Source organism: Euprymna scolopes, chromosome 44, assembly GCF_053919585.1.
Source record: "Euprymna scolopes isolate OS-2025 chromosome 44, ASM5391958v1, whole genome shotgun sequence".
Lineage (NCBI taxonomy): Eukaryota > Metazoa > Mollusca > Cephalopoda > Sepiida > Sepiolidae > Euprymna > Euprymna scolopes.
In genome coordinates, this window is record NC_136525.1 from 45688149 (window position 1) to 45713148 (window position 25000).

Below are 25000 nucleotides of genomic sequence, written 5' to 3' on the forward strand. Positions count from 1 at the left end.
TGGGGGAGGGGCAGGAGGAGTAAAAGGTGTGTGGAGGTGTAGTTGGTGGGGAGGTGGGCGACGAATCCGTCTCTAATTAGCTTGCGTGCACAAAAAGGAAGAAAGATAAGACGATGATAGAAGAAAAAGAAGAAAAAGAAGGGACTCATGAACAAAGAGAAGAGAAGAGGAAAAAAGGAATGAGGAGGAGAAGGATGGGGGAGAAAGAATAGAAAGAAAAGTAGAGGAAAAAGAAAGAAGAAAAAAAGAAGTAGGAGAAGAAAAGAAGTGAGAATAAAAAGAAAAGAAAGGGCGAAAGAAAGAAAAGGTAAGAGAGGGGAAAGGATGGAGGGAATAAAGACGGGGGGAGGGAGATCAATGAGAAGAGAAAGGAAGTTTTAATCCCGCATCCATATTAAGAACGTGATCTGATGTCGTTCAATTGAAACATGTCTGCAACTATGTAGCTAAACATAATATAAATAGAAATGCAAATAAAATACATACCAAATAAATGTACAGCTCTACTTCTTGTTGAAGACCATTATATTTATACAGTAACTATATACTTGATTTATATAAAACAATACCTAACCGACATTAATATATATATATATATATATATATATATATATATATATATATATATATATATATATATATATTCTAAAGAAGCTTTGAGTAAAAGATAAAAATAAAGAATGTAGCTTAAATTCGTCGATGGGACAGAGGCTGAAACCTTGATAACAGTTCAGGACCTATCAGGTTGGCGACTCTCTTTTGAATCCTGTCAAGGAGTGAGAGACAAGTAGCCGATGTACCAGCCCAAATGCGACACCAGGATGAATGGTGGTCTTATAGAGGTACAGGATACTTTCAGGCGTAAGTAGCTTTCTAGCATCGTAGAGAGAGCCTACTTTTTTTTTGGCATTTATGATTTAAATGTCATTTCAGTCATATGGCTCAGCAGCTCGTTCATATATGATGTTAAATTTTCACAAACTCTATGCTATGTTCATATATGATGTTCAATTTTCACAAACTCTATGCATTAAATTATGCTTTATTTCGGTAATAATGCGTCGAATATTGTCTTCCACCTGGTCTATTGTGTCTGGTTTATCAGTGTAGATATAGGACTTTACATATTCCCAAAGAAAATACTCTAATGGGTTTAAATCGCACAAACGAGGTGGTCAGTTAACAAGTTTATTTCGTAAAATTTCCCGTTCATCAAATGTTTTTCTCAGTAAATAGATCGTATTATTTGCAATTCGCAAGCGCTGCTCGGGTGTCAGTTTCTTCATAATGAATTGCCATACCAAGCTGAACTAAAAAATGACCGGTAGTTGCTAAATCTGTAATTGAAGTAAATAGAGTTGCCAATTTAAATTTCGCCGCCTCTAAAAAAAACAAAACCCCGCTGTATATATCTGGGACACTACGACAGTGAGTAGCGATTACGCTAACTAGTGTGAATTTTAGTTTAAGGAATTTAATCTTAGTCAGCAAGGGTTGGGGATATGCGTTGCATGAAGAGAATGATATGATAGATGTGTAATGTGAGTCTTAAAGACAGGTTGAAATCTGATGACCTCAGTGGTAGATTAGATGTGGACAGTATAGAAAAGTTGACTTCGATAGTGTGTCCCCTGTTGCAATATTTTTGGCTTATAATGAGTATGGTTCTGTAGGTTTTGTGAATACTTTCAAAAGATTATATAGGCCTATAAAACTTGAAAAAAAAAAGATTAGATAGGCCTACAAAACTTGAAAAAGAGATTAGATATGCCTACAAAACTTGGAAAAGAGATTAGATAGGCCTACAAAACTTGGAAAAGAGATTAGATAGGCCTACAAAACTTGGAAAAGAGTTTAGATAGGCCTACAAAACTTGAAAAAGAGATTAGATAGGCCTACAAAACTTGGAAAAGAGATTAGATAGGCCTACAAAACTTGGAAAAGAGATTAGATAGGCCTACAAAACTTGAAAAAGAGATTAGATAGGCCTACAAAACTTGGAAAAGAGATTAGATAGGCCTACAAAACTTGAAAAAGAGATTAGATAGGCCTACAAAACTTGGAAAGGAGATTAGATAGGCCTACAAAACTTGGAAAAGAGATTAGATAGGCCTACAAAACTTGAAAAAGAGATTAGATAGGCCTACAAAACTTGGAAAGGAGATTAGATAGGCCTACAAAACTTGGAAAAGAGATTAGACAGGCCTACAAAACTTGAAAAAGAGATTAGATAGGCCTACAAAACTTGAAAAAGAGATTAGATAGGCCTACAAAACTTGGAAAAGAGATTAGATAGGCCTACAAACTTTGAAAAAGAGATTAGATAGGCCTACAAAACTTGAAAAAGAGATTAGATAGGCCTACAAAACTTGGTTTTTATCTGTTCATGTACTCCTTATACTAGAAGGACGATTAAAGTTGATCGGATTGTTTCTTCAAGTTCACCAGGATCAGGAAAGGACCTTAACACGCTTTGGCACTTATGCAGAACACGAACCGCACTGGAACAACGGTGTTATGTAGAAATCCATTCTTAATAAACTAACGCACCGCAAAAATTGGATCCAACTGGAAAAATTAAAAACAAAAACAAATGTAGGATACAACGCGCCAACTTACCAGAGTATAGCTGCCCCGGGAGGAGGGGGGAGGGGTGACGATGCTCTTCTAATTACCAAAACGAACGATTGCTTTCTAGCTATGCTAACAGATGGCAGTCTTTTATTTCTTTTTTATGGCGGCTTCAAATAACCAAAAGTTTTAGACCAATCAGAAAAAAGGTTAATTATTCTATTTTTTTAAATTCTTTAGGGTTTATTATCATTCATATATAGATACATTTTTATTTTTAGTTTATATTTAATACAAATATCAGAAATACGACACCACAGTTCCTCAGAGTTGGGAAATTCTATTTATAAACGTTGCTGCTAGAAACTGACGAATCAAATTAATTCACGTTCTGCTATCAACCAATCAGAAACCAGAATTGCTCCATAAAAATTAAACCTTTCTTCAGCAACCTTTTGCTCTTTGGCTACAAAATTATAAAGCCAGGAACCTATACAGAACAACTGTCTAGTGAGAACTCGCCATCTCCAAGACTTGAGATTAAATACACCTAACATTGATGTTGGTTTTTGATTTTCAATTCTCTTTTGCAAAACTTAATTAAATTCTGTTAAACCCCAAACAAAAACAACAGCCCGCGCCCGCCCCCCCTTTGAAATTCATCAGCTGTGACACTCAGGCTTTTGTAGAGTGTATTCTAATTCCTGCTGTAGCTGTTCATTTGAACGTGAAATCATAAAAATGGGTCAGTCATCGCATAAGATGTATAGCAATAACATACTGAATTTTCAAGAGACTACGACAATTTTAAATGCATGTACAAAAAATGTCTGGCAACTTATTTCTTTTTACTTTTATTTTTGTCCTCCTCCTCCCCTCCTCCTTTCCTTCTTCCTCTTCTTCTCTAGTGCTACTAGATCAGGCTGTCTGAAGATATTGGCTTCCTGGGATAAAATGCACCTAACATTGACGTTGTTTTTTGATTTTCAATTCTCTTTTGCAAAACTTAATTATGTTCTGATAAACCAAAAAAAAAAAAAAAAAAAAAAAACAACAAAAAAAACAGCTCCCCCCTTTTCCTTTTCTCTTTCTCCCCCCCCACTTCTCGACTGGTTTCCTTACTTAAAATGTACCAAACATTAATACTATAACTCTTTTTCCTTTCTCATTACAAAACTCATTCATGTTCTGCAGGGTAGAGAACAAAATAAAAATAAAAACCACAAAGCAACTAAACCAAACACTACAAACTAGTGATTGAAGATACAAAGAGTGAAGAAGAATAATAACCTTCTACAAAACAACCAAACCAAACTCCATGAATAAATATCTGATTATATAAAGAACTTTAAGTATAAAAATTTGTTTTCCAAAATTATTCGGCATTAAATAATCCGAGAAGGATTGATATGCCGTAAAACAAAACAACCAAAGAATCCAATCTTCTTCTTCTTCTCATTATTATTAATAATAATAATAATAATAATAATAATAATAATAATAATTATTATTATTATTGTTGTTGTTGTTGCAATATTTTTGACTATTCATGGGGATATGGTCGCATTCTATTTATAAACGCTGCTGCTAGAAACTGACGAATCAATCAAATTAAACCAGAATTGCTCCATAAAAATTAAACCTTTTTTGCTCCATCTTTTTTTAGTAACCTTGCTTATGTTTTCTTCATGTCAGCACGGGAAAAATATTTTGCTCTTTGGTTACAAAATTATAAAGTCTGGAACCTGTACAGAACAGCTGTCCACTGAGAATTCTTCATCTCCAAGATTTGTATAGAATAACTAACCATCGGAAACTGTTCTGAAACTAAACATGGCTTTCAACTTAAGAGTCTCGTTGAAAGAATGGGCGAGAGTTCTTCAGCTAATGTTAGATATTGACCGGACAACGCCGTGTAAACGTGGTCGATTATTATTATTAGAAAAATAAAGCAATTAGATTTTGGAAAATGTGGATTTACAACTTGGAATGTTTAGTCAGGAATTTAACAAAGAAATAAAATAAACAAAGTCGATTTAGAAATCTTGAAGTAGATTCGAATTTGGTTAGTTAAGTAAAACAAGGTTTTGGCTTACGTTAACCACACGTGATTTGGTCTGCTTTGCTGACGTGATCGTTAATTAGTAGAGCCCAGACTAATGAGTTGGCGAGAAACGCGTTAGCGAACAGACGTGTGGGCGACTCTGTTGGAAGCAGAAAAGGGAACGGGTGAAAATGTAGAAAGAGACTCAGCGTGCAAAACTCCGACAATGGAATTTATATGACGAATAAAACCCATGTAAAATATTACTCGTTGTTATGGCGTTCTTTTTTTTTTTTTTTTTTTTAATTACATTTTCACCCCAAACAAGGCAAATTGCCACTTTGGTGTAGGGGGCTACTATCAGGGGCAACAACTACTGGGGTACTATGTAGGGATTTGGGCAGCAAGGTGTCGGTTCACGTTACACTTGAACTTCTGCATGTCAGTACTGTTGGGGAAGCAGAGACCTGGAATGGAATTCCAGAGTCTTGCGGTTCTGGGGAAGAAACTATTGGAGTAAAAAGATCTTTTACATCTAGGGACCTCTACAGTGTGGGGGTGGGATCTAGTAGCCTGTCGGGTTTGTCGAGGGTGCTCGCGTCGTGGGGGCACAAGTGATTGCAGTTCGTCAGAGCATTCACCACTAAAATACTTGTAGAAAAGGCAGAGGGATGCAACATTTCGTCGATGGGACAGAGGCTGAAGCTTAGATGCCAGTTCAGGGCCTATCAGGTTTGCGACTCTCTTTTGAACCTTGTCAAGGAGCGAGAGACTAGTAGCAGATGCACCAGCCCAGATGTGGCAGCAATACTCCATACATGGGCGAATGGTGGCCTTATAGAGGTACAGGATACTTGCGGGTGTTTGTAGTTTTCTAGCACGGTAGAGAGAGCCTACCTTTCTTGCAGCGGCCCTGGCAATGCCTTCAATGTAATTGTTCCAACTCATGTTTCCTGTGAACGTTAGGCCAAGGAGTTTGAAAGATGGACTCTCAGATAAAGAGTCGTTGGCCATTGCTATGGGTGGTAGAGAGGGTTTCTTGTAATTATTGAATGAAACTAGTTTAGTCTTGGCAGCATTGAACGCGACCAACCACTTTTGTCCCCATTCCACTACAGATTTGAGGTCTTCCTCTAGTGTTTCTGCCATTTCTTTAGAAATGTGTTCATTCGTCTTCCTGTCGTATCTGCCATAGAGTGTAGTGTCATCAGCATATATACCCATCTCAGAGGCAATGTTGTCGGGGAGGTCATTTATGAATATCAGGAACAATAGAGGTCCAAGGATAGAACCCTGGGGCACCCCCGCATTTATATCATATTGTTTAGATGTGCGACCGTCGAGGACTACCTGGATTTTTCTCTTATCTAAGAAGGATTTAATTATGTTAAGTATTCTACCAGTGATACCGTATGATCTGATTTTACTGAGGAGACCCTCATGCCATACCCTGTCAAAAGCCTTAGATATATCTAGAGCTACCGCTCTGCCTTCCCCCGCTTTGTCCAGTGAATGGTATATACGTTCAGAGATCACAGTGAGGATGTCTGCTGTGGAACGGGCTTGTCTAAATCCATATTGTTTGTCAGTCTTTTAGGAGTTTGGACAAATAAGAAGGTATGTGGTTCCTTTGGTTTGAGACAAGTAGACATACTGTTATCGTTTGATTGTAAGAAAAACTGTCCGTAAAAGTTTATGTAATTACGCTTGTTAAGTACGTGTATTTGTGAAGAAGCGATTTATATGAGGAATAAAACCCATGCAAATTATGACTCGTTGTTATGGCGTTCTTTTAGGAGTTTGGCCAAGTAAGAAGGTATGTGGTTCTTTTGGTCTGAGCCAAGCAGACATATTGTTATCGTTTGATTGTAAAAGTTTATGTAATAACGCTTGTTAACTACGTGTGTGAAGAAACGACTGCACACACAATGAACATTTTACAACGATAGACTATTTTAACCACTAGACGACACACTGCACATATCATGACTTTAAAGAAGCATCTGTTAAATAGACGCTGTTTATACACACAGACGCAGAACAGTTTGAATAATTGATAGGGGACAACCAAGCAAACCATGGCTGAGAGCGATAAAAATAGACTTCATAAAAATAGACTTCATAAAAATAGATTTCAGTATTTCTATTGTGAAGTAAAATAGAAGAAAAGTTTTTATTATATTTGAAAGTTTATAAAATGTACAGTTTATGAAATTAAAAACATAAAAGTTATTTTAATTTTACAAAATAAAGCTTGTTTTATCGTTATTTCCATGGCAGGTGCTCGTCTGAGCTCCATCTCTGGTCCACCCCTCGCCAATCTTTCACGAAAAACACCCGTCTAGCTGAATCCACTGTCAAAAGTTTTCCCCATTCCTTATCTGTTCCTAAATCAAAACGCGGATTCCATCAACAAAGCTTCTTTCTTAGAACTACACGCCTGTGGAACTCTGTTCCGTCTGCCTGCTTCCCACCGGACTACAACTTGGATGCCTTCAAGTCCAACGTTAACAAATTCCTAATGAACCGCCCCCTTAAGTAAACACTTCATCAAATCTCCACACTAACGTAATGTACTTGCAATAACCCTTATCCCTGAGTGGCTTCCGGGCCTTGATAAGTGGTGATCACTGTGTAAAAAAAAAAATTGAATTTAATATAATAAATATATGTTTCCAAAAGTATATGAATAAAATTATTAAAATCAAATGTAATTTTAAAATTAAATAGCAAAATTTGGATTTGTATTACTATATACATAGATTCGAAAAAGTTGTCAAAAATGAGTTAGAAATAAAAAAAAATATACGAAATACTTGGAAACTCGCTCAATGTATGTTACCGTGACATAGGCTGACACATATTCCGTGTGGGTTTTAACAGTATTATATATATATATATATATATATATATATATATATATATTAATTTTTAATTCATTTTCCCAAACTTACCGTGTTCAATAGAGAGTCCGGCGCCATTTTTAATTTTCCAATACATCGGTAAACACTGTATGTTTTTCGAGCTGTATAAACATTTTACATTAAATAAAAACACTAAAAATTATTCAGTTAGGTATAAAAAGTAACTTATCTTGCCTTTGATAACATTTATTTGGTATATATTTGTTTTTTGACAACTTTTTGGAGTCTATGTGTATAGTAATACAAATCCCAAAATTAAAAAAAAAATTAAAAAAAAAAAGGATCCAATGTGTAATAAAGCGAAGGGACTGGTTTGCCTCGTCACTGCTTTCGGTAGCGCTCCTCAGACAATTAGGAAGTACGTTAGCTGACTATAACCCATCGAAATTGCGTTGGTTTTAGCGTTCAAGACACTCATATGAAAAAAAAAAAACGAACCTCTTAGGAAAATGCAGTTATCTCCCTCAGACCGATGACGTCAACAAATACTGCCCCCCCCCCCAGACCCCCGCCGCGTGTTGTACTCTACCCATCCCTGACTATATCCCACATCGACCCCCCCCAACCCCACGCCATTAATCAGAATTTGTAGCTCAATACTCAATAGGTTCATAACGAGCGGCTAACTCGACTGCGATCTCAACGTTTCCCCCCAGGTCGGATGTGAAAGGTTTATCTCGACCTTCGTAAACCAGGCCTGTCCAAGAAGTCGCTTTTATCTGCTGACGTCAGAGCTGTTGGTACTAAGTAAAACAAAAAAGAACGGCGACGCACTGCATGTAGACATGTAGGATTCCAATTCTCCCTCTCAAATCATTTAATTTATTGTTTGCTATTAAAAAAAGATATTGTTGATTTTGTTCATGTTGTTTTTTAGATGGAAAATCTTATCTTAATTATGTATATACTAGTAGGACCTGTGGAAATTCCACGGCGGCGTCTTTCTTATGTAATATATTGCCGCTGAACATCATGTGGATGTTCAGCGTAAATGGAGACCCCGCGATATTATAGTAGTCCTTTTGCTAAAACTGTAAAAGTATTTATTCAAGTAATCTGGTTAATGTAGTGTCAGAATATATCTGGTTATTACGGTTTATCTCCAATATCCTCATAGAAGTTTGTGAGATGGTTTCATTATATGGATGCCCAGTGCAAACGGAACCCTGACGATATAATTATACCATCTAAGACAGAAGAGTACCACTTTTGGATCCTAGCCAAAAGACCAAGAAGGTATATTTTATCTTCACGTATTGCCCAAAAGCGACATCATTTTTATTTTTTTTTTAAATATTTTTATCCCGTGCAAGCGACTCTATAAGTCATTCCGTCGGTTGGTCGGTCGGCCTGTCGGTCGGTCGGTCGGTCGGTCTGTCCGTAACACTTTTGTGCTTAGCCTTTTTGGTTAAGATCAAAGATCTGTTGTTAATAGATGCAGTTCTTAACTTTTAAAGCTTTTCTTGGCCTTTTGGCCAAGAAGTGTCTGTTCTTACTACGTGCTGTACTTATGCTTGTAACTTTGTGATATAAAGCGGGGATCACTTTTCTGTATTAATTTAATGTAAAATGATCACCCACTTTACAACCAGTCAGTCTCAAAGCCATTCAAGTCATTCTCCAGATCATTCAAGTTGTTTTTGAAGGATTCTAGTTATTTTTTAAGCATTCAAGTCATTCTTAAGGTCATTAATGTCATTCTAAGTCATTTACTTTTTATTTATTTAAGTCATTTAAGCCCATTTTTCGGTCATTTTAGTTTATCTTTAAGAATTTCATGTCAATCCTACATTCACGCATTCATTCATTACACAAGATCACGCGACTAATGGCTATCGGCCTTGTTCTTTTTACATTTCGTCTTCGATGATCGGGAGATCCTATTTATTAAAAAGGAGGGTAGAAGCTGATGACATACGATGAACATTAAATTAGCGTATCTATAATGTTCGCAGTATGTTATTACCTTTTTTATCCTCCTATTTAATATATAGGATCTCCCGATCGAATAATTTATAATATGGAAACCGTGGTTACGTACAATATAACTTCTTTTTTTTTTTTTTTTTGGCATTTTCATTTTTTTAATGTCTTGATTAAACTGTACAAAGTACCAAAATAACATATAAAGATAGGCATGTGTCAAAACAGTCACTGATTATCTCCCCTTACTATGTTCTCTAGAGAAACATAACCTCGTCTGTCACTTATCGGTAAAAAACGACAAGCTTGTATTTTGTAAACATTTAGGTACGTGCAAAATGAAAAGCTGATGCTCAAAATGTATAAACATTTCGACTCCTCCTCCCTATACTTAAAAAATTATTAAAAAAGGAAGGTAGAAGCTGATAACATACTCCCTATACTTAAAAATTATTAAAAAAGGAGGGTAGAAGCTGATAACATACGATGAACATTAAATTAGCGTATCTATACACTAATTTTATGTTCGCAGTATGTTATTACCTTTTTTATCCTCCTATTTAATAAATAGGATCTCCCGATCGAATAATTTATAATATGGAAACCGTGACACACGTACGTACATTAAAGGTACCACGGTATTAATATATGACACACGTGACACACGTATGTACATTAAAAGGTACCACGGTATTAATATATAGTAGGTACGTGCAAAATGAATGCCGATACTCAAACATTGGGGGGGTGTTTTTTAATTATTCTATACTTTCACCTAACAGTGTGCGTGAGTTCGTTGCCTATGGACTCCTAAACTGTTGAGCAAATTTTTTTTATGAAATTTCACACAAATGTGCTTTATGTATCTGGCAGCGTTCTTTGATAGGTTTTGTATCGGAATGTCTCTGATAAGTATTGATGATCAACGAAAAAATTTGATGAAAGAAAGAATAGACGATTTTGACGGAAGTTAACACGTTATACAGTCTAAAATCACAAGTGTATTTCAGAAGTTTTATTACCGCACAAGCCGAAATGCCTGGTATATAAAATCAACAGTAGGTTCTTTAATATAACAGGGGCACATTTGAAATGAATGTTTCTGGTTAAAAGCATAATTGATAGGTACGTGCGAACTAAATAGCCGATGCTCAAAATGTATTAACAGTTTGACCCCTCCCTTTACTTAAAAATTCACCAAAAATCAGGAAATTAACCAATTTTAATAAAATTTTCAGTATTTATCAAATAATGATCACGGAATATAATGAACTAAGTATTTTTATTTAAATCTTAGTGGAAATGTATTATTTCGGTTAAACAAAAAAATACCTTTACTAAAATTATGTTTTTTAGTAGTAAATAAAAATGCATGAATTTATTTTTTGCTTTTTTTTTTTTCGTAAATTGTAACAATAAAAAAATAATTTTTATAGGAGCATAACAAAAAAAAAACAACAACAACTAAATTCCATATTAATTGGATTCGATAAAACTCGAAGAAAAATTAATTTCTCGAACTACCGATATTATTGAATTAAAGCATTGTTTATTTAATATTTTCACATTAAAAAATTATAATTGCAAAAAATATTTCTACTTTGTTTTAAAACGACAGATTTCGCATAATTTTTATATGTAAGATTCTAATATTTTCTTTGCTTGCATGAATGTGAAACTTTCAACGTAACATAAATTTTTTACATAATCTTGAAAAAAAAATATTGATTTAAAAACAGGAACATAGAAAAATAATTAAATCAAAAAATGGTAAAAATGATACAAACTTTCAGGATAGGAATGTACGGATGCACGTCTGGGATAGGGGCAGAAAACCAGCACTCCTACCTCCTTTTAATTACATGACGTCATTTTCAGACAGCCGTTCGACTGTCTCAGATTTGGGGCTTCCGTATAATCGATGTTTACAAAGCTTCCGTTTGTTGCGATTTTGCGATGGGCAGAATCCCTCGATTTGGGGGGCTAATTAAGCTATTTTTTGTACAAACAAGGTGTATTTTTTTTTTGTTAATTTAATTCAATACCTAATTATGTTTGAAATAGACCCAGGAATACCTAATTATGTTTGAAATAGACCCAGGAAACTAATATTTATCTTTCAAAGTATTTTTTACAATTAATTTATTTAACTTTCAAAATTTAGCTGAATTTGTTAGCTCGCCGTGAAAACATTTTTTATAACTTTTTTAATATGTTTTTTCCTTTTGGAAATTAAGTTCAGTCTTTAATCTTTCAAATACAATCAAAAAATAGTCGGAAACCTACAAAAAAAATTATGATAAATCGGCTTTCAAAACTAAGTCCCCCATCTTTATTCGGCCATTTTTGCCGTACCTAATATATAGATACTAGCAGAGAGATCCGACGTTGCCCGGGATTGAATGAGGATGTATATCTATAAAAGTTAAATTGTGTGTGTGTGTGTGTGTGTGTATGTGCTTGTGTCTACATTTCCCTATCAAATTACTCTGTCAATTTTCAGTCTACAGACTCGAGATTTGACATAGAGGGGTTCTGAGATTTGGGGAATCTTTTTAATCGGTTTTCGGCAAGAAATTTGTCTGTCCAGGGATCAAAGTTAAAAGATTACACCTTTGAAAACTCTACCAAACTCCTCCGCCAGTTTTGTAGTCTGAACACTTGAAAAATTTTAGATGTAGGTTAATTGGACATGAATCAAACTTTTTAATTTGATAATGAGCACCAAACAATAGATGTTAAAGAAGTCAAAATTAGGGTCAAAGTTACAAAAAAATGGACCTTTGCAGTCTCTACCGGTCTAAACATTTGAAAATTTAAATAAAGGGTATACAACAAAGCCAATAAATTGTACGATCGTTTCGGAAACGATGTTTTTTATTGTCACAATAAAAAACATCGTTTCCGAATTATAAATTATCAATCACCTTACCAAATATAAAAGTAGCTCTCTCTCTCTCTCTCTCTCTCTCACACACACACACACACACACACACACACACATATATATATATATATATATATATATATAAAAGGGCGAATGAACTCCTTTTCTGGGTCAACGGCCAACTAGCACCGTGTATATTTGTGTGCGTGTATGTGTGTATTGGGGTAGAGAGGGCTCCCGTAAGCCGTGGTGAAGGCAACCTTTCTAGGAGAAGCAAATCTCTGATTTAAAAAACCATAAAGCGGGAGACCAGTACCCGCATTAAGCTGGTCTGCAGTTTAATTTGTTGCTGGCTATCTTGCTCTTGCTTGTTGCTGGATCTCAACATTTTGAACCAAGAGAGAGACTTAGCTGTCGTACAAAGCTAAGACTCTGTAACATCATCTTTGTATAGATACTCTCTCAGGCATTTGGGTTCATGAATTTTAAATGTCTGAGGGAGTGGCACTCGTCTGACAAGAGACGTTGCAATCATCATATATATTACATAGTGCAAGCTTTTTAATCAGGGTTTGGCCGAAAATTTGGCTACTAAGGAGTCAAAGTTCAAAAGACTTTATCTTTGCGGTCTCTAGCAAACTATTCAGAAAATCTTGGGTTTAAACATTTGAAAATTTAAATAAAGGGTATTCAGACATACAGCAAGCTTTTTAATCAGTTTTGTGGCGAAAATTTGACTGGCAAGAGGTCAAAGTTGAAAGAGGTGACCTTCGCAGACTCTACCAAACTTCTCCGCCAATTTTGGGCCTAAACACTTGAAATTTTAAATGTAGGTTACCTGAACATGAGTCAAACTATTTAATATATATATATATATATATATATATATATATATATATATATATATATATATATATATATATATATATATAAGTTATGAACTGTACATAGGGCCCGAGCAAAGCCGGGCTGAACGACTAGTTTTTATATAATGGCTTATATTTAAGTCATTGACTAATCATAGCTGGGGAGCTATAAATGAATTCCCCATAATGCTCGTTCTAGCGTCACAATTGACGCAACGTAAAGACCTCCGTAAAGCAGGCCTGTCCAAGAAATCTCGTTTATCTGCTGACGTCAGTACTGTTGGTCACACCTAAGCAGATAAAACAAAACGTTTAAAAAAGAACGCTTACACAATACGACATGTTAAAATATAAGGATGTCACTGTCTCTCATAAATTATTTAATCTTTGATTTTGTCATTTTTTGGCGATTTAAAATAAGGGATGTTGATGGTTTTGTTGAAATATCGGTATTGCTGGAATTTGTATGTAAATATTTAAGAAAATAATTGTTTCCAGGATTAAAATATTAAAAGACTTTTAACGCAGAAATAACACAATTATTCGTTTAAAATTAATTCTTAGCTTACACACACACACACACACACACACACACACACACACACACACACACACACACACACACACACACACACACATATATATATATATATATATATATATATATATATATATATTTGGTAAGGTGATTGATAATTTATAATTAAAAATTAAAATTAAAAATTAAAAATCCGTTTCATAAGAAGGAGCACAACAAAGCCAATAAATTGTACGATCGTTTCGGAAACGACGTTTTTTTATTGTTACAATAAAAAAAACATCGTTTCTGAATTATAAATTACCAATCACCTTACCAAATATAAAAGTAGCTCTAGGATATTTACCTATTGAGCTTTACAACGAGCATTATTCTTTTCCTGTATTATTATTATATTAGTATTTTTACTATAACATTAAAATACACTCTGCTCTATAGAAAATTGCTCTAACCCCCTTTAAATATATATATATATATATATATATATATATATATATATATAAAATGCTAAAAACACTTTGAAAAAGAGTTAAAAACATATTTAATTTAAAAAAGGAAACACTAAATAAGTGGATAGTCCTTAATCCGCGGAGTTTCGAAGAAATACTTTCCTTCTCATCAGAGGGTAGGATTTAGCAAAATGCGGGATCGGATTTTGCTTGCAAAAGTATTTGATGAAACTATAAATAAATCATAGATCTTAGTTAGTACTTTATATATATATATATATATATATATATATATATATATATATATATATGTGTGTGTGTGTGTGTGTGTGTGTGTGTGTGTGTGTGTGTGTGTGTTTGCTGTTTTTTGGGGAAAGAATTCCAACAAAGTGCTTGATTACAAAGATATAAAAGCTTAATATTTATTTATTTAAAATTGTACAGAAGGTCAGAAAAACATTGCTACCGTCGGTTTCAAGCCTAACATAAGGGGTCCAGTTAATGGTAAATCATAAATAATGTCAGGCTCTCGTCAGCCATGTTGTTGGCTGACGAGAGCCTAACATTATTTAGGATTTACCATTAACTGGTCCCCCTTATGTTAGGCTTGAAACAGACGGTACGAACGTTTTTCTGACCTTCTAAACAATTTTTAATATATATATGTATATATATATATATATATATATATATATATATATATATATATATATATATATATATATATATATATATACTAGCATGGGTGCCCGACGTTGCCCGAGTATTTTGGAGATGTATGTTGAGCAAAAAAAAAAAAAAAAAATTGTCAATTTTTTTTACTTTGACCTCTATTATGACCCCTTAATATTTATTGTTTTGGGCTCAAATTAAGTTATTAAGTTAGATCCATGTCCAAAATGAACCTATATCATAAATTTCAAGTGTTTAGATCGAAAATTGTCGGAGGAGTTTGGTAGAGTTCTCAAAGGTCAAATCGTTGAACTTTGACCCTTTAACAGCCAAATTTCTGGCCGGACACAAATATTTTCTCAAACCTTAGTACCCTGTATATCAAATTTCGAGTCTCTAGACTAAAAATTGACAGAGTTATTGCGTAGGGAAATGTAGACAGACAGACACTTTCACATTTATAGATATATAGACTAGCATGGGTGCACGGCGTTGCCCGGGTGTTTGGAGGTGTATGCTCAGTAAAAAAATAAAATAAAATAAAACGGTTAATTTTTTTTTTAACTTTGACCTCTATTATGACCCCTTAACAGTTGTTTTGGGATCAATTAAAGTTATTAAGTAAGATCCATGTCCAAGGAACCTATATCATAAATTTCAAGTGTTTAGACCGAAAATTGTCGGAGGAGTTTGATAGAGTTCTCAAAGGTCAAATCGTTGAATTTTTACCCTTTAACAGCCAAATTTTTGGCCGAAGACCTATCAAATAGATTTTCCCAAATCTCAGTATCCTGTATATTAAATTTCAAGTGTGTAGACTTTAAATTAACAGAGTTATTGCGAAGGATAATGCACACAGACAGACACACACACAGACACGTTCACTTTTATAGATATACTAGCATGGGTGCCCGGCGTTGCTCAGGTATTTGGAGATGTATGTTGAGCAAAAAAAAAAAAAAGTGGTCAATTTTTAAACTTTGACCCCGATTATTACCCCTTAAAATTTATTGATTTCGGCTCAAATTAAATTATTAAGTTAGATCCATGTCAAATGAACCTATATTTAAAATTTCAAGTGTTTAGACTCAAAATTGTCCGAGGAGTTTGGTAGAGTTCTCAAAGGTCAAATCGTGAAACTTTGACCCTTTAATCGCCAACTTTCTGGCCGAAGACCAATCACATCAATTTTCCCAAATCTCAGTACCCTGTATATCAAATTTCGAGTCTGTGGACTTAAAATTGACAGAGTTATTGCGTAGGGAAATGTACACACAGACACATAGATACACAGACACTTTCACTTTTATAGATATATAGATAGATAGATTAATTCTTAGTTGATATATATATAAGTTAAATTTTTTTGGATTTCTAGCTGATGCTACCGCAGTCATATTACAAAAAAAGTTTGAAATCACTACTATATATTGGGTACAATATCATAATCAATAGAGAAATAGTTCTATAATAATAAATACGAAATGTGCACGAATTAAAATATCATACATAAACGTATTTTAGGACCGGACAACGTCGGGCGGATTGTTCGTATTTAATTAAGTTCAGTTTCATTATAAATCATTTTCCTTATTCTCCCCTTTTTAAATGCATTTTGTAAAGGTCTCACTTATTATTGACAGTCTAATTCGGCAGATCTTATTAGCTTTACCACTTGCATGACGTCATTTTCAGTGAACTGGCCTGCTTTACGGAAGTCGTGGTCTCATCCGTCTCCAATTGTCTGCGAAAAGCAGGAAGAGCGACTGAAACGTTGTCAGCGGTCGCCAATGGGCGCCGAGGGCCGGCTTGATAAATACATACGTGAGCTAGGAAGGACATGGTAGGCCGACAACAAATGCAGGCATGTCCAGCCGAGCGTGCGTCATATTGCGGGCGGCACTAGAACGGCGGTGGCGTGTGTTAAGGTTTAAACAGAGGAAATGGGCGCATGCGCCGCATGGTGGGGAAAGAGAGGATAGAAATCGACTTATCTTCTTGAAGCGTTCGTTCCGCATACGTCAACGATTAATCTCTCCGAACCGAAAGCCTTTGTTCGCTTTTCTGTTGCTTACTTACAATTGCACTTATTACAAACAAAAGCAAACCAAAATACAGTAAAATCTTTATGATGCTCGTAATCGTCACGGAACGAAGATGTCATATTCCAAAAATCAAGTAAATTGATCAATTAGGCTTTTTAACTAAGAAAATTAAAATTTACGATTTTTAGGGAATTTTGATGCTAAATTATACCCATTTTACGGCTGATTTTTGTTTTATCTCGGTAGTTCGAATTGAGTTGTCTACCTCTTATTTATTCAACTTGGCCGATCAAACTCTTACCTCTCGCTTCGTCATAAAATTTGATTTTCTTAGTAAAAAAACGTACTTGATCAGTGTATGTGACTTTTGGAATATCACATCTTCGTTTTGTTACGAGTAAATACACCATAAAGGTTTTTCTGTTACTTTTTTTTTTTTTATAAATTTGGTTGACTTCTAAATAAGCATCGTTTTTCTTTCGCATCAATCTTTGTGAGGAGAAAGAGAGAGACGAGTGTGGTATGTAGCGAGGAAATGGGGGGGGGGGTGAGGGGATGTCACATGGTGTGTGAGAAAGGGGGAAGGATAAGCCCTCGTTGGGTTCGATCGGCCAAAACGGGATGTTTGTATATTTGTTAGCGTTGTCTGTCTTTTTTTGACAAGCGTTAAATTTAAAGAGTACAAACGGTGGACAACACACTTCGTAAAACCTTCATTTAGTTGCTGATTTGGTCGGTGAACACGCATATTAACCAAGTCGAGCGTGGCCTACGTTAATAGAATGCCATTCTGCTAAAGTTACGTAACATGGTGACGTCGCAAAATAAAGTACAATCACTACGTTAATTTTGAGTTATTTCAAAGCAAAAAACAAAAGCAAGAAAAAAGAAATTTGATTAAAAAAGTATAATTAAATAAAGGAATTCTATTGGTTATAAGAAAGTTTTATTTTGTAACTTTTAGTTCTCTAGATGTAGATCCACAGATATATATATATATATATATATATATATATATATATATATATATATATATATATATATATATATATATATATATATATATACAGGGTGACGCCCCCAAAAAACCAAAGCTAAATGGAGGCCATCTAGAACATATGCTGTAGGACGGAGAAAAAAAGGCCAAAGACCCTAGTGTTTTGATGTGATGTTTTGAATATAATAAACTAGTTATAATCAAAGTTTCATTTCATTCGGACAAAACACTAAGAAACGGGGCCTAATTAGAGTAGGGGCCCATTTTTTTGGTTACCCTGTATATACATATATAAATTAGCGGGACGCCCGGCGTTGCCCGGTCATACAATACGCTTAAACATGATATTTTAATTCATGCAGATTGCGTATGTATTATTATAGAATCAATCCTCTATTGATTATTATATATTATGAGGAATAATTTGCCTGGTGAACTAATTCACAGCACACACACACACACACACACACACACACACACACACACACACACACACACACACACACACACACACGAGAAAATTTATAAATAAATAAAACATAATGATAAGGTCATTCGTCAAATTCCGTCTGTGTTTGTTTACAATATCACGTCAGCTGATAGTAAAGCTTGACGATCTTAAAAAGAGTCTTATTGTAGATAAACAAGAATAATTTTTACAGGGGAATATTTTACGTTACAACGGCAAAGTTTATACCGGTGTAACGTCAAATATTTCCCGTGTAAAAATTATTGTTTTTTATCTATAATAAGACTATATTGTTTGTGTGTGTGTGTGTGTGTGTATTTATGTATGCGCCCCAAAGGCCAAAAAGAACAATTGTAGTGTGTATTTTTGTGTGCGTGTTTATTTGTGTATTCGCCTATAAGGACAAAAGGAGCTATTGTAGTGTGCGGGTGTGTGTGTGTAGGGGTGTGTGCATGTATATGTGAGTTTTTGCTTCTTAGGCTAAACAGAGCTATTGTAGTGTGTGTGTGTTTGTGCATGTATATGTGTGTATTCGTCTCTTAGGACAAAAGAGCTATTGTTGTTGTTGTTGTGTGTGTGTGTGCATGTATATATGTGTATTCACCTCTTAGGACAACCCCCCCCCCCAAAAAAAAAACAAACTATTGTAGTGCGCATGTTTGCGTGCAAGTGTGCGCATGTAATCGCCACTTAGGTAAAACAGATATATTGTAGTGTGTATATATGTATATGTGTGTGTATGCTTGCAATCGCCACTTAGTTCAAACAAAGCTATTGTAAAATGTGCGTATATGTATGTGTGTGTATGTGTGTGCGCGCGTACATTCACCTATCAGATAACAGAGCTATTGTAATGTGTGTGTGTGTGTGTGTACATTCGCATCTATATCCTTTTTATGCGTATAAAGGCCGTCATGTGTTGTTCCGGCTCTTTGCTTGTCTCTCGTCTGCGCCTGAGCAACCAACTGCCGATGGCGAGTCTCCTCGTTTTCAAGGTAAACGATGCCAACCATTGTCTTAGCAAGAATCGTCTCCATGGTTGCTAAGAGGTTCGTCGTTGCGATTGCCACCAAAATGGAGATGCCGTCATTGTTCGCCCGTTCTTGTTCTTCATTAACTCCAGTAATGGATTGGAACCGAATTCTTGGAGGCGGGCAGAGGCTCTTTTACGAATCTTGAACGATGGCCGACGAACGAACAAGGAATTTGGATGCTTTTCAAAAAGGAAGAGAGGTATGTTGGACGCAATAAAAAGAAAAATATTCCAAGCGACAAGAGAAAAAGAGGAAGAAAGGAAACGGAGGTAGAAGTAAATAATAAGGTATATATATATATATATATATATATATATATATATATATATATATATATATATATATATATATATGTGTGTGTGTGTGTGTGTGTGTGTGTATTTGTACACCAAGTTATTATTCAAGCACGTCTAATTGAACACGGCAGAGTTATTATTTTTTTTTTGATTTTTCAGGATATCTTTTCTATTCGCCGAGCGGTCTTTTGTATTTCCGCTGGCACGTTGTATAAAATGGCGCTCAAAAATTGTATAGCATCGACCCGACAAATATTTTACAAAGAACTAACAAGCATAAAACAAACCCCAATAAACACTAATTTTCCCGATAAAATCTTCGATAAGCACATAAAACTATTTAAACTCTTTCCAGAAGAAAAACAGAAAACCTAACCCTAACAAAAAACGACTCCATCAGAGTATACTATAAGAACCAGCTACACACAAACTACGAAAAAGTTGAAAAATAATAACAAACCTAATTAAAAGATACACCAGACCCACTGACCAAAACAAAAAGATCAAAAAAATAATATATTATACTAAATTTAAAATCTCCAATTTAATAATTAAAAACAATAATACTGACACCACACTAAACCAAACTAATGTAGTGTATGAATTTATTTTCCCCTTCAAAGAATGTCTATGAAACAAATCTAAAAACTCATACAACGCATACATAGGCCACACCACAACAACACTCTCCCGACGACTAACCTATCATTTAGCTGACAATAGCGCCATAAAACAAGACCTAACTTCCCATGATGAAAACCTACAATCGTCCGACATTAGAAATATCTTAAATAACAATACTAAAATCAGATACCTTAACAACTGCACACGACGACTAAAATTACTAGAAGCCATGCTTATAAAAAAAAACGACAGCGCTTTTGAACCGGACTTCAATTAATACCGAGAGAAATATACTAAACGTATTTAATAACTAAAAAGAAACTAAATAAATAAAGTATAAAATGATAAAATCGAAAGTAAAAATAAAAATAATTCGCCCCTGACCATCCTGCACCACTTTTATAACAAAAAGCAAAAAAAAAAAAAAAAAAAAAAAAAAAAAATACCCCCCCAAAAAACAAAACAAAACAAAAAAAAACTATAAATACACCAGGCCTCAAAGAAAAACAAAGAAAAGAAAAAGAAAACGATAACAACAACAATCGCTCCTGATGATGATCGGATGCACCGATAGAAAGCGCTTGAGTAGAATATGATGGGCGCCATTTTATACGACATGCCGGCTGAAATAAAAAGACCACTCAACGAATAGAAAAGATATCCAGATATATATATATATATATATATATATATATATGTTTTATTTTTTATTACTGTTTTTTTTTCTGTTCAGTTACAAAGTTCTGTAAAGTCTGAGGAGGCTACATGACGACCAAAAAACGGTCGCGTAGCTGGAACAAAAATGTAACTGAACAGAAAAAAAAACAGTAATAAAAAATAAAACGCATATTTGCTCTACAACAGTATTGAGCACTTTCTTCGGGTTTTTATTAATTATCCATTTCTACTATATATATATATTATATATATATATACTAGCAAAAGTACCCGTCGTTGACTAGGTTCAAAAACAGCCTACAGAAAATGAAACTTTGATTTATGAAAGTATGATAGGTTATGAAAAGGAAGGGTTGTAAAGAGATAGCTTCGAATTTGGGGGTATCAAAACCAAAGCAAAAATATGATGAAAGTAAAAATAAAATAGATAAACCCCATAATTTATTATACCATACCTGTTCACACTGAAACACTTATCACAATATTTTGTGGATCTATTTTAAAAAACCTTGTTAAACTTTGTGACATATTTCCATTCTATGGAGGTCAGGCGCGAACAACACCCCATAATTTTATTATACCATATTTCTTCAAACTGAAACATAATTATCAAAGTATACTTAAGCAGATGGATATGAAAAGTTTTTTTTTATTAAAGTTTGTGCCTATTTCCGTTCTATGGAGGCCAGGCGCTAACGTAGACCCCACAATTTTATTATACTATCCCTATTTAAGTTAAAACATACTTATCAAATTATTATTTTGTACATCTATATCAAAAACAATTGTAAACATTTTTTTTTTTAATTTTTAAATTTTTTATTTCCATACTTTGTGGACCAGGCGCGTACGCAGACCCCACAATTTTAATGAACCGCCATTCTGCCAGATCAAACATACCCATTCCTGTGTCTCGATACATCTTCTATCATTATATGCAATCAGTTTTTTAAAGTAGTCAACCATATAGGAGCCTATTCGTAACCACACACACACACACACACAGCTTTATATTATATTATATTCTCTCTCTCTCTCTCTCTCTCTCTCTCTCTCTCTCTCTCTATATATATATATATATATATATATATATATATATATATATATATATATATATATATATATATCCCAAAACCCTGGCCTTGATGGAAGGGAAACTAAAACTTACTGCTATGGTTTCTAATGATCTGAAATAATAGCAAACGGAGACTTGATTCCAAATATTTCTCATATGTTATATTTCCCATCTTTTGGAAATAGCGTCGTACGATTATGAATATCTCCAGTATCAAATAATCCTTATAAACTGTGAAATTTACTTTATGTATGAAAACCAAAGAAGGGAAATATAACATATGAGAAATATTTGGAATCAAGTCTCCCCTTGCTAATGTTTCAGATCATTTGAAACCATAGCAGCAGGTTTTAGTCTTCCCTCCATCAAACATGCGATATTTTGTAATTCACATGCAAAACTAGGAAAACAAATGACTACGATTAAAACATTTTATGGCTGTAAAAAAAAAAAAAAAAAAAAAAAAAAAAAAATAGGCTCTGGATGATGAACGATCCCCTTAATGTGCAAAAATAAGGGCAAATATTAGATAGGTCACTACAGAATTCAGGTCATTAGCTTTGCAACGAGCCCTCACTTGTTAAATTCTGATCAGCAGTCGCTGAGATTTGGAACTTATAAAATTGCAAAAAATGTGGTATATATATATATATATATATATATATATATATATATATATATATATATATATATATAGTGGAAATGGTAATTAATAAAAACTGAAGAAAGTGCTCAATACTGTTGTAGAGCAAATATGCGTTTTATTTTTTATTACCGTATCTTTCTGTTAAGTTACATTATTATTTCAGCTACCCGGCCGTTTTTTTTTTTTGGCTGTCTGTAGCTTCCTCAGACTTTTACGGCAAAAAAAAAAAAAAAAAAAAAAAAAAATAATAACGGCCGGGTAGCTGAAACAATAATTTAACAGAAAGATACGGTAATAAAAAATAAAACGTATATATATATATATATATATATATATATATATATATATATATATATATATATATACACAAACACACTCGTAGGCAAACTGAATATTGAAATTGGTCGTCAGAGTAGTAGCTTGATATATAGGGTATTTCAACCTGCAGTTCACTTTCAATCTGGTTTTTAGCCGGCAAACAATTGTGGCTAAGCGGTAAAAATTGAAAACAAAACAGTTGAACTTGGTAGGAGTAGTCAATTAAAAATGTTTACATACGCAAACCTACATTCATAGGTTAATCGCTATTTTTTTAAAAACTATTTATATACGTATGAGCATTTGATTCTGGTTAATGGTAACAGTTATTAAAAAAAAAACTTTTGATATCACTACTATGTATTAGGTACAAGATAATAATAAATAGAGAATTCGGCTGTTTTTCACAATGTATGTTTTAATATATATATATATATACACATACACGCACACACACACACATATATATATATATATATATATATATATATATATATATATATATATATATGTGTGTGTGTGTGTGTGTGTGTGTGTGTGTGTGTGTGTGTGTGTGTGCGTATATATATATATATATATATATATATATATACGTTTTATTTTTTATTACCGTATCTTTCTGTTAAGTTACATTATTGTTTCGGCTACTCGGCCGTTTTTTTTTTTTTTGCCGTCTGTAGCGTCCTCAGACTTTTAATCTTTCATCCCAAAATAGCGAGCATTTCTGTAAAAGTCTGAGGACGCTACAGACGACAAAAAAAACAAAACAAAAAAAACCCGGCTGAGTAGCCGAAACAATAATGTAACTTAACAGAAAGATACGGTAATAAAAAATAAAACGCATATTTGCTCTACAACAGTATTGAGCACTTTCTTCAGTTTTTATTAATTACCATCTCCATATATGTATATATATGATTATTTCATTTAATCACATAAAGTAATATACGAGGATATAACTCTATGCGCTAAGTTTCAGTATTTACTTCAACAGTGTTCAATACATAGGTAGAGCTAGGTAGTAAGTTATGAAAATATATATGGCGATTAAGCTACACAGAATATTCCGCGTTTGAAACGCAAAATATTCTGTGTAGCTTAATCGCGGAATATTCTGTGTAGCTTAATCGCCATATATATTTTCATAACTTACTACCTAGCTCTACCTATGTATTGAACACTGTTGAAGTAAATACTGAAACGTAGCGCATAAAATTATATCCTCGTATATTAGTTTATGTGATTAAATGAAGTAATATTTGGCAACAAGTCAATATTTAAGCACGTCTGATTGAACACGACAGAGTTATTCTTTTTGCGATTTTTCTGGATATCTTTTCTATTCGCCGAGTATTTTTTTTTCAGCCGGCATGTCGTATAAAATGGCGCCTAAAAGTTGTTATCCAACCATATTTTACTTAAGCGTTTTCTATCGGTGCATCCAATTATTATCAGGAGCAATTGTTATCTTTTTCTTTTTCTTTCCCTTTTAGGCTTGGTGTATTTATTTATTTGCTTTTATTTATTTTATTGGGCGACATTTTATATAACATGCCGGCTAAAATATAAAAGGCCGCTCAGCGAAGTGAAAAGATATAAAAAATAGTCTGAAAAAAGAATAACTCTGTTGTGTTCAATCAAACCTACTTGAATATATATATATATATATATATATATATATATATATATATATATATATATATATATATATATATATATATATATTAGAATTCAGTTAGAATTATTTGGGTAGTCAGGTTTTTTTTTGTTTTTTTTCTTAACCTCCTCTCCGCTCTTATTCCATATCACTACCAAATATTCAAAAAATTATAATTTTCAGACTTATGACCCTTGAAAATGTTTGTCTGAACGAAAAGCGCTTTGGATATATTTTAACGATCGTTTTTTAATCGACTTATTTATTTTATTGAATTGTACATATAA

At 33.8% G+C, this 25000-nt stretch overlaps 1 protein-coding gene across 1 annotated transcript in view; it reads right to left on the minus strand.

Annotated features, from left to right (window-relative positions):
* LOC145268830 (LIM/homeobox protein Awh-like) overlaps positions 1 to 25000 on the minus strand; it is a 490339-nt gene that overhangs the window by 90404 nt on the left and 374935 nt on the right. The gene's annotated exons all lie outside the window — the stretch shown is intronic.